The sequence below is a fragment of the Dermacentor silvarum genome, chromosome 4, assembly GCF_013339745.2.
Source record: "Dermacentor silvarum isolate Dsil-2018 chromosome 4, BIME_Dsil_1.4, whole genome shotgun sequence".
NCBI lineage: Eukaryota > Metazoa > Arthropoda > Arachnida > Ixodida > Ixodidae > Dermacentor > Dermacentor silvarum.
The window spans coordinates 204616321-204625853 of NC_051157.2; the positions used below are offsets into that span (position 1 = coordinate 204616321).

Genomic DNA, 9533 nt, shown 5'->3' on the forward strand with positions numbered 1-9533 from the left:
TTTGTTGAAGTACACTCGTCGGTACGAGAGCCACGTACGTGGTCTGCATCCTGGGAGAGCGAGGCCTAGCGCCCACGGAGCATTGGCAAGCCTGAAGCGAGGTAGTACCGAAGCCTCGTGGGTGGTCCGAATTTCTTATGTAAATAGCTTCTTCTATATCTTTGACTTCGGAAGTCGCGGCTCAGGGAGCCGGGTGGCCGTGGGCCACGGGTGCTGCTACGGGCTGACTGGTATTGCTGCCTGGCACCGGGCGCTCCGACACCGTCTAGGACGATGGGCGCCGTCAACTCGGATGCTGTGTGCACCGAGCGGGGTAGGACCACCTCACAGAGCTAACGTCTCCTCGCGGCTGCCTGTTCTTGTGCCCATTTTGGGTGGTTTTTTTTTTTTTTTTTTTGTATGCCGGTTGTTGTCAGGGTAGCAACGCATTAGGCCTAAGGCTTTACGAAGCCGCCTGTCGCACGTGGAGGGACAAAATCTGGTGGACCGTGGTGTTGAGGAGTCTCACATTGCTTCCCTCATTAGTTCGCCTCGCACGAATTGAAATTACTCGTTCGACTCAAGAAGGCAAGCTTTGTTCACGTGAACTTAGCATCTGAAATGCCGTCTGAAATTTCGCTAGCTGAATTGAACATCGTACCACGTGGGCGATGCGTATGCCGAATTCCTCTCCCTTGCACTACTTTAGTGTTTGTCGAGTGCGTTGAGTGTACTCAGCGTGAGCGGAGTCACCCCTGGTTTGCTGTCACCTGCACATCGTCAGTGCAGTGGCAGTGCAGTACCAGTGGCAGCTGCCTCTTTTCCGCCAGGCGCTGCCTTGACTGTCACAAAATTTAGAGTAGATATTGCTCCACTGAAGCACGCAAGAGTTGAGTGGCAGTCTGTAAACAAGATATGCCCTACTGTTGGAGCTGTATGTAGAAAACAGTGGTGCTACTTATTTTTTCTGAAACTTGTTTTTTGGACAGCCTTACTATTGAAACATTCTTGTGAACCCATTCATGACTGTCGGTCAGTGTATGTGCATGTTGATTTTTGAAACTGAACCTTTGTCTCTATTTAATGTTTAAATGTTTGAAGCTTTGCAATGTGTCACGTGAGACGTGATGTGTGTCTTAAATGAGCATTTTGAGAATGCAGAGTGGAGATAGTGTGGAGAATGCAGAGTGGAGATAGTGTGGAATAGGTAATTTAATGCATCTAACATTTGCTTGTTTTGACTTGTTAATAACCAGGTCAACATCGGTCAGAGGGATCTGAGCACAATCATTGCCATCTTCAAAGAAAACTTGGAAGAAAAAGAAGTCATTGAGTCACACAACCAAGGTACATCAAATGATCCACATTTTTGCTTGGCGAAATACAGTTTGGCTTCGGGCAAGGATTTGTACAGGACCTGACATGCTGTACCCTTGTACATTGACCCCTTGACACTGCAGTGTCAACCCCACTGTCTCCGCCTCTGATGGTTTCCCCGGCACCTGCGGATGACCCTGTCAAGAGGCTGGAGACTTTCCTGACAAGCTCAGTTGATGTCTACAAAAAGACAAATGTCTTTCTTGCCCTGGAGGGGCTGCACTTGGTGCTGTATACTGATGCAGAAGAAGCTCAGGTGAGTCCTGCACTGTAGAAACGGGTCTGCAGCTTTGGACAAAAGCTCGGCTGACTACTGTGCTCAGCTGTTGGGGTATGAGAGAGTTTGAGGTGCCACATCATCAAATAAGCGACTGCATTCAGCAAGCTCATTAGGTCACAAATCTTGTTCCGTTTGCTGAATGTGTGGGTGCTGCACTTCTACATTATTTTATCTTTTCAGCACTTGCAAGCCACAAAAACAGACAAGAGCCAAATGACTGGTGTTGTCCTGTAAAATATGCTGAGTGTTTCATGTAATTTGAACCAAACTTCAAAAATATTGTTGTACATCTTAGAAGAACATTACATCTATTGTCATATTGTTTGCAGTCATCCTAAGTTACGCAGACAATTTTTTAACGCTAATTAGTCATGTTTAATTAATTATGCAGTATTTTAAATGTTGGTCTTAAGGCATAATTTTCACTTGCAGAGTTGTAGGGCGTACTCAGAAACGCCCGACAAAGTTGTTTCCATGATATTATCTTTTACGTGGGCTCTTTTCTCACACTCCAAAGAAAGCCTGTAAAATAATAAAAAACGGCATCACTGTCCACTTGTGCATCTAGAGTGCAGCACTCTTAGTTGCATTTTCAAAGAACGCGGTCCACATGCCTGTCACAAAAAAAGCCGATGCGAGTGTTTGCATCTGCGTTAAGCCACAGCCTGTCTCTTATCCTTTAGGACCATCTTCACAGCAAAAGTACTGTCATACGCTGGACGCCTTGGCCGATTACTTTCTTTCCTTATTTTTTTATATGCATGCGTGTTTCGTTCTTTCAAACCACTATCGGGAGTGCTGCACATTAGATGCACAGGAGCACAGTGAATTTCTTTTTAGCATATTTCATGAGATTTGTTCAGAGCTGGGAAAAATAACGTAAAAGATTATGTCACAGAAACAACTTCAATGGGTTTTTCTGAGCAGGCTCTACAACTTTTCAAATGCCACTGTGGCGGTAGCTCGCCACCTCGCCACAACTGTGCGTTGTGGGGATGCTCGACTCTGGTACGTCCCCTGATGTTGTTTTCCTTATGACTCGCATCTCCTGTAATCCGGAGTTCCCACGTAGCCGAGCACTGCTGGCGGTCTGTGTGGTTGCAGAATAGTACGAGAGATGGCGTGAATGTTGCTCTGCTAACGCCAGGTAACGGTGGGGTTACTTAAGCCAATGCCTCCTTTAGAAGATGCCTGCCGTGTGAGCCGAGAAATTGGTTCCTGCTGCTCTCCTCTTTCCTCCTTTCCACCAGGGTCAGCCGCGAGTGCTAGCCACGGCGGCCGCTGCAAACCTAAATCACGTGGGCCTGCTTCCGATATTATAGCGGCGTTGGTTGCGATCCTGGAGGCAGGACCCGCGGTCTGCGCGCGCCAGGTTCGTAATCGTCACTTCCTGCACACCAGGAAGTAGGGTCGGCAGTGAGCGCCGTCTCTCCGCGGCTACCCTGAACTATGGGAGCCTCCTTCCAACAGAGAAACGAGTGATGCAGCAGGCATCTAGTAAAGGAGGCATTGCTGTACTTTGTTAGCTTAATCGATGTTGTATCTACTGATGTATTCTTTTGTTATTGCTGAATATTTTTCCATATTGACCCCCTGTATTTTAACCCCCCTACGAGGCTTCAGAGTGGGGCACCAGGATGAACGAACTCGATCGTTTGAATGTGCCACCATTTGCATGATCGTACACACAATCCATTAGGCTTGGTGTTCAACATGGGGGCGAACCTATTTGCACAATATCTTGTTGCGGCAATTCGGACTTTCTTGATTCGTCTGCGCCCATCGGCATGTTCTATTGGTAGTAATTTGGCTAGCTGGCATTGGTGTATGAAAGGTGCAAAAATGCCCGTGCGATTGTCTGCACTACTCTGTTGTCGTTCCTTTTGTTCCAAGAGCATGGTTAGACCCCACAGCGCATAGATCTGCTGAAGCACTCGTCGTGTCATCACTTCGTCTGGCAAAGTACACTTTCTACGCTTGCCCACATCACCGGCCTAGATAACAGCAGTAGATATGAGCTAGCTGCATGCCACGAAAAAGCCACTGTTCGCCATACAGATCAGTGGACCAGACTTGCTCCGAGACTTAGCTGTGGCTGCCATTTTTCTTTGCGAGTGTTATTATGCACTTAGCATTTGTTATGTAGTAAAAACGTTAACCAGCATGTATAAGTTGGGATTTGCCTACTTCGCAATCCCACATCTGGTGACCCTGAGGACAAACAAAATGGGCTGCCATGGCTGATTTAGAAGCCCTAGTAGCCCTTTGACAGGCACAGCAACTACTGCAGCAGGTTCAGGTGCAGCAGGAGCTGATCCAAAATCAACAGCAGCAACTCAAACAACAGAATCAGTGGTTCCAGGATCAGCAGCACCTACTCGACAATTTCGTTCAGCTCCACCCAGACACAACTAATGCTGTATCGCTGAGGGCCCCCATTGCCACCATTTGTGCCGCTCATGCTTTCAGTTCGTTTTTCACTAGTGTCCCGGGCTCTACTGCTCTCAGCGCCAACCCTGATGTTTGCTGCGTTTCTGACGTTTTTGTCAAACTCGCCCGAAAGTGTGGGTCACGCAGGTCAAGGCACAGTTCTCCTCATTGCACACTACCCATGACCGAATGCGCTAGACTATGTTTTCGCCCCATCTGGACACCCGCTACGGTTCTGAAATCCAGGACATCATCGCCAACCCACCAGCGGCCAACCTTTACCGGCACCTCAAGGCTGAACTCATCCATCGGCTCTCTCTTTCGCAAGACCAGAAAGTGCGTCAACTTCTCCAGTGTGAAAAACTCGGCGACCACAAGTCATCGCAGTTTCCTTGCCACACGCACACTCTCGCCGGCAACACACAGATTTATGACCACTTCCTCCAAACGTTGTGACTTAAATGACTGCCACTGCACATCCAGGCCATTCTCCAGGTTGAGTGGGCACTGCTGCTCTACCAACTTGCCGGGATTCCTGGCCGCATCATCGTCATCTCCCTGTTGTTGCAATTTCCCATCGTTCAGGCCGTCAATGCGCTACCATACAACTGCGAGCTAGTTCGCCATTTTGAAGAGATCACCCGACAGCTCAGCTGCATCCAACAGCATCTGAATCAAAGCCCACAGTCTCGCCCCCATGACCCTCAAACTTGTGACCTCAACGTTGACTCATCGCAGCCGGATGGAACCGGCCGCCGCTATCGACACTTTGGAGACAGAGCCCATAAATGCAAGACATTATGTTCTTGGTGATTGCAGGGACGCCAGCGGCCGCTCGTAAATGCAACCATGAGCTGTCAACCTGCAGGCCACCACATCTTTGTCACAGACCAAATAACAAGGCAGCGGTTCCTCATCAATTGTGGCACCGATATTTGCTGTTATCCACGAGCTCACTTGCACAATAACCATCTGTCTATGTCCTTCGAGCTGAGTGCAGCGAACCAGTCCACCATCAAGACCTATGGCTCGCTCCACCTGCACATCATTATCAAAACCTATGCCAGAGTTTTCATTGGAACTTTGCCATTGCCGACATCTCTGAGCCAGCCATCGGTTCCGACTTCCTGGCATACTACAATCTTCTTCCTGACAAGATTACTGATGCACAACAGGTTTCTCTTTGCCAGGCCAGTGTACGACCACCAATCAGGCCAACAATAAAGGGTCCCTGAAATGGTTCGGCCAATTTTTGTTGACGCATAGGGTACAGGTACAGTAAAACATTCGCACCACAATATGTGTGAAGCGTCGCATAATAAGAGAGCTACAGACGATTACAAGTTACCCTCCTCCATAGCCATGCTTTTTCTCCTCAACTCGTTCGCCAAGCGATCGGGGTTAAGGTGTCGGCAGACCCCTGACAGTCTGCCTTCACTGGCTCTGTGTCATGATGGGACGTCGTGTCGTCTACTTCCCGTGGTCTCCAACCTCTCCGCCAGCTGCCTGGCAGTAAATCCCAAGTGAAAGCTATCGAAGTAGCGTGCATTGCGAGCATTCTGTCACAGCGCCGAGCGTGTCCAGTATTTCACTAACCACAGGCGAGCTAGGCGCTTTGGCGGAGGCGTAAACTAAAGCCCTTCCATACTACTATTGCTGTGATGAACCAGCTTTAGCGCAAACGTAGGTGAACGGCCGGATCGGTCTACATGGTCCAGCCACTGGTGGCGCAGAGCTTAACCATCCAAACAAATAGCTAATATTGCTGTAACCAAGTGTCATCATCATCAGCCTATACCGTATTTTTGCGCTTATAACCCGCACCAAAATGAGAAAATTTCAGTGGTAACGTAGAGGTGTGGATTCTTTAGTGCAGCTTCACGGCAGTGCGCATTGTGCTGACTTCCTGGCCATTTGAGCTGCATGGATTTTATTCGCCTACCGCTTCACTCTGTGACACACGTCGACTTCTTTTCCTCACCAGCTGTACCTGACGGCACTACGTGATCGCACAAATTCTGGCCGTTATACTTACACATGGTGTTACCGTGTCGCACACTGTGCTGACAATTCCTGGCAACTGCACCTGCCTTCTTCTTGTAAGTTTCACGCTAACCACACAAGTCCTGCCTCAGGGGATCTCATTGGCTGTAATTAGCGCTCTGCAGGATGATGAGGTCGAGCCATTCACAGTTGAAGATAGCTTCAGCTCAGCCCATACCGTGACGTCATCTCACGGCAGTAACGTCGACATTGAGAAGATGGTTTCCTCTGACCTTACACCTGCTCAACCTGAAGCCCTCTGCTACGTTCTTGAAGGCTATCGTGACATCTTTGTCTTTGACAATCGACCCTTAGGTCAAACGTCTGTCGTGACCCATCGCATAAATACTGGCGATGCGAACCCTATACATCGACGTCCATATCGTGTCTCTGTGTCGGAACGAGCTGTTATCCAACAGGAAGTTAAAAAGATGCTTGAAAAGGACATTATCGAGCCTTCCTGTGTAGTGCCTGGGCTTCACCCGTCGTAATTGTCAAAAAGAAAGATGGAACGTGGCGCTTTTGTGTAGATTATCGCCGCCTGAATAAAATCACAAGAAAGGACGTTTACCCTTGGCCACGCATTGATGACGCTCTAGACTGCCTGTACGGTGCCACCTATTTTTCTTCTATCGACTTACGGTCCGGCTACAGGCAGATATCCGTTGACGACATGGACCGAGAGAAGACTGCATTTGTTACCCCTGACAGTCTTTATCAGTTCAAGGTGATGCCTTTCAGTCTCTGTAACGCGCCCGCCACCTTTGAACGAATGGTGGACTCTTTGCTTCAGGGGTTCAAGTGGTCCACTTGTTTGTGCCATCTGGACGACGTCATTGTTTATTCGCCCACATTCGACACGCATCTAGACCGTTTTCTCGCATCGACTGCATCTAGACCCACCCGAACCCTTTTTCCTTGTTGGTCTAGACATTCTTGGACCATTTCCTTTCTCGGACTCCGGAAATAAATGGGTCGCCGTCGCTACTGATTACGCTAAGCGGTACGCAATCACCAGAGCCCTCCCGACAAGTTGTGCTACTGACGTCGCTTACTTCTCTACGACATCATTTTAGTGCACGGTGCTCCGCGCCAATTACTATCTGACCATGGCCGTAGCTTTCTCTCAGCAGTCGTCGAGGACATCCTCCGTTACTGATCGACAAAGCACAAATTCAGCATGTCCTACCACCCACAGATCAACGACCTTACGGAGTGCCTCAACCAAACCATGACCGACACGCTGTCGAAGTACATTGCGGTCGACCACCACGACTGGAATCTTCATTTACTATATGTGACGTTCGCGTATAATTCATCGCGTCACAACACCGCCGGCTATTCACCATTCTATCTCTTATATGGCCGAGAACCCGTGTTGCCCTTGGACACTTTGCTGCCCTCACCCGCACGTTCAGCCACTGAATACGCCCACGACGCCATCGCACACGCCGACCACGCGTGCCAGCTCGCCTGCACCCGCCTCGAGGCCTCACAGGAGCATCAGAGACACTTCTATGATTGCCACCATCGCGACGAGTACTTTTCTCCCGTCTCGTGCTTATCTGGTCACCCATCCGCCGTGTGGGCCTTTCCAAAAAGCTGCTGTCGTGCTACACTGGACCATACCGTGCGGTGCAATAAGTGACCGATGTCACGTATGAAATCATCCCCGCCGACCTCTCAGCGTCATCATCAGCTGCAAGTGACATCGTTCACGTGGCGAGACTTAAGCCATACCACACATCTTTCACCGCGGATGTGTAGCTTAAGCACCAGGACGGTGCTTCTACTGCCGGGGGTGATGATATGGAAAAGCCGCCGCCACAGTGTGGCTACACTGAGGAGAAGGAAAACGACGGGTTCCTGCTTGATATAGCGATGCCATTTTGGTCTCCATTATCTTCCCTGTAAATAAAGTGTAAATAGCCTTGGGCATCAGTTACACGTAACAATAATTTTCATTCCAGGCGCGTTATTGCCGTCTTGGTTGCCGCGATGTTCCGTATAAAGTGCAGGGGCGATAACATCGTCCCCACACGCCGCATGTAGCTTTATGTGCTAGTGAAAGCGTGCGATGGTGAGCCGAATCGCGCACAAGGGAGGAAAGCGGGAAGGCAGCGCGGGAGGGAGGGGGGGGGGCGGCTTGTATACTCTGGTAGCAACTGCGTAGTTTGCGCAGCGGCGCGCACTGTATCTTGACAGCGATCAGCAGATGCGATGATTTCGGAGGCGGTCGACTCGTGGTCGGCCTGCCGCCGCTTGCGTTGCTGCTCCGTCCTCGCACAGCACTCGGGAACTCAATCACGAGAAGAACGCGGCACCTCGGTAGCACGCACAGAACACGTGGAGCAATTAAGTCGCGTACGTGGCCATAACATTGGATCCGATTTTGACGGCAGTTTTACCGGGAAAAAAAAAAAAAAAACGTACATAAGGGGGGACGCGGGTTCTAGAATGGTAAAAAACCGCCGAAAAATTGATTTTTGGAAAAACGCATTTTAGGAATGTTTGGGCCTTCAAGCAGCTGCCCTAAAATTATTAACCCTGAATTCGATCGGTAAATAGGAAAAAATCGGCTTTCAAAACGCCACGGGAGACGCGAAACAACCTGCGGCAGGCAAAATTTGTTCAAGCTTCCCGCGCGCGCCGCGGCCGCAGCCGCCAACCGACCGCCGCCATCTTGGGCTTGTTTTGTAGCTGTTTTCTTTGTGAGCATTTTGCGCCAGCTCAAAATGGCGCCGCTCAAGCTGAACGACCGCTCTCGCCGCTTTTCCGAAGGGTGGTTCCGGGGCTCTGTTGGCGCTGAGCCGTGCTCCCTCAAGGGCTGCAGAAGATAGCGCCAACCTTTCCCTTTCCCTCAAGAACCACTTACCGCCTCTGATTGGGCGGAGCGCGCGCGCGCAAGGCGAGCCCCCCCGTCTCGCGCCTCCCATTGGCTGGCGCGCCCACCGAGGCGGCCATTTTGCTTTTTTTTTTTTTTTTTTTTTTTTTTTTTTTTTTTTTGCGTGCGCCGCCGTATCTCCGTTGCTCCCGGTTTCTCGCGGTCGTCTGCTACGCTTGTGTTCACGAGGCTCGCGCACCGTCTTTTCGTCTTGCGCTCGTCTGAAGATAACGCCTTAATCTTACGGAAAGAAACGAAAGCATCCATCGAACGCACGGCTGAAGATCGCGGACGAAGGCGCGCTACCCGAACGGCCGGAACCACCGCGTCCTAAGCGGCGCATCTAACGTGGCCGTTCATTCTACTGGGCGTATTCTACGGCCCATCTGATGTCATCGGATCGTCAGCCAGCGCATCCAGCGGCACCCAAGACAGTGTTGATATGGCATACCATTCAGCGCAAGACCGCGTTGATACGGCGTACTATTCAGCGCGGTGCGCGAACGGTCGGCACGAGCGGAACGGCCGCAACCGACCTGT

At 50.3% G+C, this 9533-nt stretch overlaps 1 long non-coding RNA gene across 1 annotated transcript; it reads left to right on the forward strand.

Moving 5' to 3' along the window:
• Positions 1-1161: 1161 nt before the first annotated feature.
• LOC125944616 (uncharacterized) lies at positions 1162-1999 on the forward strand. The gene is made up of 3 exons (XR_007466310.1): positions 1162-1326; positions 1440-1612; positions 1817-1999. It is a non-coding gene; the product is annotated as an uncharacterized LOC125944616 (long non-coding RNA).
• Positions 2000-9533: the final 7534 nt, after the last annotated feature.